Source organism: Arachis stenosperma, chromosome 10 (assembly GCF_014773155.1).
Source record: "Arachis stenosperma cultivar V10309 chromosome 10, arast.V10309.gnm1.PFL2, whole genome shotgun sequence".
In the NCBI taxonomy this organism is placed as follows: Eukaryota; Viridiplantae; Streptophyta; class Magnoliopsida; order Fabales; family Fabaceae; genus Arachis; species Arachis stenosperma.
Genome location: NC_080386.1, coordinates 57,556,869 through 57,563,532, shown reverse-complemented (window position 1 = coordinate 57,563,532; position 6,664 = coordinate 57,556,869). Strand labels below are relative to the sequence as shown.

At 35.3% G+C, this 6,664-nt stretch overlaps 1 non-coding gene across 1 annotated transcript; it reads left to right on the top strand.

The window, feature by feature from the left end:
- Positions 1 to 299: 299 nt before the first annotated feature.
- Positions 300 to 403, top strand: LOC130959267 (small nucleolar RNA R71). The gene has a single exon (XR_009078360.1). It is a non-coding gene; the product is annotated as a small nucleolar RNA R71 (small nucleolar RNA).
- The last annotated feature ends 6,261 nt before the right edge of the window (positions 404 to 6,664 follow it).

The window sequence follows — 6,664 nt, the reverse complement described above, 5'->3', positions numbered from 1 at the left end:
ATCCATTCAGACTTTGAGAAATCATGTTGACTTGCTGAGTCAACACTTTGTTCTGAGCCAATATGGCATTCAGAGCATCAATTTCAAGAACTCCCTTCCTCTGAGGTGTCCCATTATTCATGGAATTCCTCTCAGAAGTATACATGAATTGGTTATTTGCAACCATGTCAATGAGTTCTTGAGCCTCTTTAGGCGTTTTCTTTAGGTGAATAGATCCACCTGCAGAATGGTCCAATGACATTTTTGAAAACTCAGATAGACCATAATAGAATATATCTAATATGGTCCATTCTGAAAACATGTCAGATGGACACCTTTTGGTCAACTGCTTGTATCTTTCCCAAGCTTCATAGAGGGATTCACCATCTTTTTGTTTGAAGGTTTGAACATCCACTCTCAGCTTGCTTAGCTTTTGAGGAGGAAAAAATTTATCCAAGAAGGCCGTGACCAGCTTTTCCCAGGAGTCCAGGCTATCCTTAGGTTGTGAATCCAACCATATTCTAGCTCTGTCTCTTACAGCAAAAGGGAAAAGCATGAGCCTATAGACTTCAGGATCTACTTCATTCGTCTTAACAGTCTCACAAATCTGCAAGAACTCAGTTAAAAACTGGTAAGGATCTTCAGATGGAAGTCCATAAAACTTGTAGTTCTGTTGCATTAAAGCAACTAGTTGAGGCTTAAGCTCAAAATTATTGGCTCCAATGGCAGGAATGGAGATGCTTCTTCCATCAAATTTGGACGTTGGTTTTGTGAAGTCACCAAGCATCCTTTTTGCATTATCATTATTGGGTTCGACTGCCATCTCCTTCTCTTGTTCGAAAATTTCTGAAAGGTTACTTCTAGATTGTTGTAATTTAGCTTCTCTTAGTTTCCTCTTCAGAGTCCTTTCAGGTTCAGGATTAGCTTCAACAAGAGTGCTTTTGTCCTTGTTCCTGCTCATATGAAGGAGAAGAAAACAAGAAAAGAAAGAGGAATCCTTTATGTCACAGTATAGAGATTCCTTTATGTTAGTAGAAAAAGAAAGGGAAGAAGAGTGAAGAAGAATGGGTTCAGATATTTAGATGAAGAGAGGTGAAGAGAAGTGTTAGTAAATAATTAAATAGAATAAGAAAAGAGAGGGAGAATTTCGAAAATAATTTTGAAAAAGGGTTAGTATTTTCGAAAATTAAAGATGAATTAAAATTAAAATTAAAATTTGAAACAATTAGTTAATTAAAAAGAATTTTTGAAAAAGAGATGAGATATTTTCAAAAATTAGAGAGGGAAAAGTAGTTAGGTGGTTTTGAAAAAGATAAGAAACAAACAAACAGTCAAATAGTTAGTTGAAAAAGATATTAAAGTTAAATTTGAAAAGATAAGAAGATAAGAAGTTAGATAAGATATTTTGAAATCAAAATTTAAAAAAATAAAATTTTGAAAAAGATATGATAAAAAGATATGTTTGAAAAAGATTTTAATTTTTAAAATTAAAATTAATTACTTAACTAACAAGTAACTACAAGATATGATTCTAGAATTTAAATATTGAACCTTTCTTAACAAGAAAGTAACAAACTTCAAATTTTTTAATCAATCACATTAATTGTTAGCTAATTTTCGAAAATTTGATATAAAGATAAGAAAAAGATTTCTTTAAATTATTTTGAAAAAGATTTTTGAAATTTTCGAAAAATAGGAAAAATTGGAAAAGATATGATTTTTGAAAAAGATTTTGAAAAGATAAGATTTTTAAAATTGAAAATTTGACTTGGCTTGTAAGAAACAACTAATTTTGAAAATTTTTGACTATGTCAACTCAAATTTTCGAAAATTATGAGAAAAATAAGGAAAAGATATTTTTTTGATTTTTGAATTTTTAATTATGAGAGAGAAAAACACAAACATGACCCAAAACTTAAAAATTTTGGATCAAAACACATGATGCATGCAAGAACACTATGAATGTCAGGATGAACACCAAGAACACTTTGAAGATCATGATGAACATGAAGAACATAATTTTGAAAAATTTTTTTTTGATACAAAGAAAACATGCAAGACACCAAACTTAGAAATCTTTAATGCATGGACTCTAACAAACGAAAAATGCATATGAAAAACAACAAACAACACAAAACAAGAAATCATCAAGATCAAACAAGAGGATTTACCAAGAACATCTTGAAGATCATGAAGAACACTATGAATGCATGAAATTTCGAAAAATGCAAGAGAAAAAAAAAATTTTTTTAAAGCATGCAATTGACACCAAACTTAAGAATTGACTCAAGACTCAAACAAGAAGCACAAAATATTTTTGGTTTTTATGATTTTTTTAATTTTTTTGGATTTTTATTAATTTTTTTCGAAAACAAAGTTGGAAAAAATGAAAAAGAAAAGAAAAATTTCGAAAAAGATTTTTGAAAAGAAAATTACCTAATCTGAGCAACAAGATAAACCGTCAGTTGTCCATACTCGAACAATCCCCGGCAACGGCGCCAAAAACTTGGTGGACGAAATTGTGATCACATCAATGTAGTACTCTTTGTTATTGTATGGAATCATTATTATGGCTCTTTGCTATGTGTGGACACAACTCCGTTCAACTTAACCAGCAAGTGTACTGGGTCATCCAAGTAATACCTTACGTGAGTAAGGGTCGATCCCATAGAGATTGTTGGTATGAAGCAAGCTATGGTCACCTTGTAAATCTCAGTCAGGCAGATTAAATGGTTATGGATTTTAAAAATTAATAATAAGCAGAAAATAGAATAGGATAGAAATACTTATGTAAATCAATAGTGGGAATTTCAGATAGGCGTATGGAGATGTTGTGCTCCTCTTGAATCTCTACTTTCTTATTACATTCATCCAATCCTTCTTACTCCTTTCCATGGCAAGCTGTATGTAGGGCATCACCGTCGTCAATGGCTACTTTTCATCCTCTCGGGAAAATGGTCCTATGCGCTGTCACTGCATGGCTAATCGTCTGGAGGCATCACCCTTGTCGATGGCTACATCCCATCCTCTTAGTAAAAATGGTCCAAATGCTCTGTCACAGCACGGCTAATCATATGTCGGATCTCAATCAGGTTGGAGTAGAATCCCTTGATTCTTTTGCGTCTGTCACTAACGCCCAGCCTTCAGGAGTTTGAAGCTCGTCACAGTCATTCAATACCGGAATCCTACTCGGAATACCACAGACAAGGTTAGACTTTCCGGATTCCTGGAATCTTACTCGGAATACCACAGACAAGGTTAGACTTTCCGGATTCCCATGAATGCTGCCATCTATCTAGCTTATACCACGAAGATTCTGTTGGGGAATCTAAGAGATATGCGCCCGGCCTAAAGTATAACGGAAGTGGCTGTCAGTCACGCGCGTTCATAGGTGAGAATGATGATGAGTGTCACGGATCATCACATTCATCAAGTTGAAGTGCAACGTATATCTTGGAATAAGAATAAAAGAGAATTGAATAGAAAGTAATGGTAATTGTATTGAAACTTGAGGTACAGCAGAGCTCCACACCCTTAATCTATGGTGTGCAGAAACTCCACCGTTGAAAATACATAAGTGAAAGGTTCAGGCATGGCCGAATGGCCAGCCCCCTAAAACGTGATCAATAGCCTCCTAAGATGAAGAATAAAACAAAACTGAGACCAAAGATGTAACGTGGTCAAAAGACGACTAATACACTTGTAAATAGTCTTATTTATACTAAACTAGCTACTAGGGTTTACAGAGGTAAGTAATTGATGCATAAATTCACTTCCGGGGCCCACTTGGTGTATGCTTGGGCTGAGCTTGATCTATCCACGAGCTGAGGCTTTTATTGGAGTTGAACACCGAGTTATAGCGTGTTTCTGGTGTTCAACTCCGGGTTGTGACGTGTTTCTGGCGTTTAACTCCAGACAGCAGCATATACTTGGCGTTGAGCGCCACTTTACGTCGTCAATTCCCGAATAAAGTATGGACTATTATATATTGATGGAAAGCTCTGGATGTCTACTTTCCAACGCCGTTAACAGCGCGCCATTTGGAATTCTGTAGCTCCAAAAAATATATTTCGAGTGTAGGGAGGTCAGATTCCAACAGCATCAGCAGTCCTTTGTCAGCCTCCTTCTCAGAGTTTTGCTCAAGTCCCTCAATTTCAGCCAGAAAATACATGAAATTATAGAAAAACACACAACTCATAGTAAAGTCCTGAAATGTGAATTTAACATAAAAACTAATGAAAATATCCCTAAAAGTAGCTTGAACTCACTAAAAACTACCTAAAAACAATGCCAAAAAGCGTATAAATTATCCGCTCATCAGTAGTGCTGGATGCATGCCTCGCGCACAAGCAAAACCACGCGTACCCGTCCCTCACGCATGCGTGTCGTCTACGATTTCACCAGCCCACGCGTACGCATGACCCTGGAAATTGGCGTAAATGGGTATTTAGGCAGCAAGTTGTGATGGTTTGGTGCTGGAAATGTGCTAGAAGCACAACATCCATCATGCGTACGCGCCCCTGACGCGTTCGCGTCATTTTTGCCTCATGGCCATCCACGTGTGCGCGTGCCTGACGCTTACGCGTCGCTTCCCGTTTCCCATTCTTCTTCTTTCTTCTCTCTTTTCTTACACTTTCCTCTCTCTTTTTTTTTTCTTTCTTCTTCTTCTCTTACCTTCTTCTCATCCTTATTCTCTTTCACTTCTTTTCCTCATTGCTTTTGTATACTTTCATTCACTGCATTGTAATTTTGTGCATGTTTTTATTTTCTCTTCCAAATGTGCTACTTTTTCATTGGTGTTAAAAATTTTCTTACTCAACTGTTGCATACTTTCTCGTAGTGTTTTAGGTTCTTCTTAACTTGTTTGCTCTTTAGTTGACATGCCCTGTGCTTCTATTCTTTTCTCACTTACATGTTGTCGTGACCATGTAGTTGAGAACCTTGTTATTTGGCACTAGCCCACATATGTTTCATTTCTTTTCATATCTTTGCTTGTGGGTTCCTTCTCTTCCCTTTTCTCTTCTTTCAGGATGACCACCAAGTGGAAAAAGGAAAAGTTTCTAACTGGAATAGTAAACAAGTCTACCGCACAATCTTTGAAGAAAAAGCATCAGTTGGAGCTACCCATCCACTTGCACATCTTTGCATGCACCGAGGACGGTACAATCTTTAAGTGTAGGAGGTCGATACCGACTTCCGTGGGTTAGTTATTTCCTTTCTCAACACCAATGTTTAATTTTTTAGTTCATTGTTGCATTTGCATCTTTTATTGCATTATAGTTAGACGTTGTGCATATTCTACTGCTGCTTGGTTGAAATAATAATTTCTTTTTCAAGAAACTTCTTTTACAGCATTTCACTAATTTGAATTAAAATTTTTGTTAAACTTGTTTGAAGAAATTTTATTTTGGAACATGGTTTAGAGCTCGAACACACAAAACCAGTGAGATGTTGAGCCTATTTGATTGGTTGCATCTTATCAACCAATATTTTATTTTGGTGTGTGTTGTTCTCTCTAAAATTGTGATCTATATCTTGCTTGATTCTATATTTCCATGGTATAATGTATGCATATACTTATATGATTGAGGCCTTGTTTTACTATTGCTTACATACCCATATGGAATTACCCTTTCATTATCCTTTACAAACCAATTTGAGCCTATTTTATCCCATTTGTTCTTTATTTTAGCACATCATCAACTATAAGAGAAAAATAATAATGTCCCTAATTTGAATCCTTGGTTAGCTTAGACTAGTGAGAGTGCTCATGAATTAAGTTTGGGGAAAGTGGGTTTGGAAACGTTTGGTTTGGGAATTGTGTATGTCAGACTTTTTTTGAAAAATGTTGAGGACATGTTTATGTATTCAATACCTTAATCATATGCATTTTGAAAAAAAAAAACAAAAGAAAAGAAAAAATAAAAGAAAAAGAAAAGAAAAAGAAAAAGAAATAGATCAAATAATGAAAGGGGACAAAATGCCCCAAAGTAAATGGTGATAGCAATGCATATGTACTGTACTAAAAAATTGGAATGCATGAATATGTAGTAAACACAGTTAATCGGTAGTTATTGATTTTATATTATGATTATATGGATTGTCCTAAGTTAGGTGAGAAGTGTAGGTTAATTAAGGATTCAGATTTCAGTCCACTTGACCAAATACAATCCTAACTTGACCTTGACCCCATTACAACCCTCAAAAGACCTCTTGATTTGTGTATTGGTGCATTAAATTTCTGTTGATTGGTAGAAGAAGAGAAAGTCTTAGAAAGCAAGGTTAGTAGAGAATTGAGAGAATCGAACCTTAAACATTTGAGCGATTAGAGTGTATACACTTCCAATGAGTGTTCAATGCTCGATTCTTTGTTCCCGGATTTCATGAGCTGTTCTCTTCTGCAAGTTTATTTGTACTTCATTTTTATGATTTGAATTAGTGAAATCCAGTTCATCTTTATTCTTGAAAGGTTTATTTACTTTTCACCAAGTTGGTAGAAATATTTTGCATTTAGCTGCATTCATACAGATAGGTTGCATTTCATACATCCTACCATCTTGCCTTCACTCTTTTAGTTCTCTTAAGCTTAGCATGAGGACATGCTAATGTTTAAGTGTGGGGAGGTTGATAAACCCCACTTTTAGGGTTTAACCTGTGCTTAATCTAGTGGATTTTATCCATTATT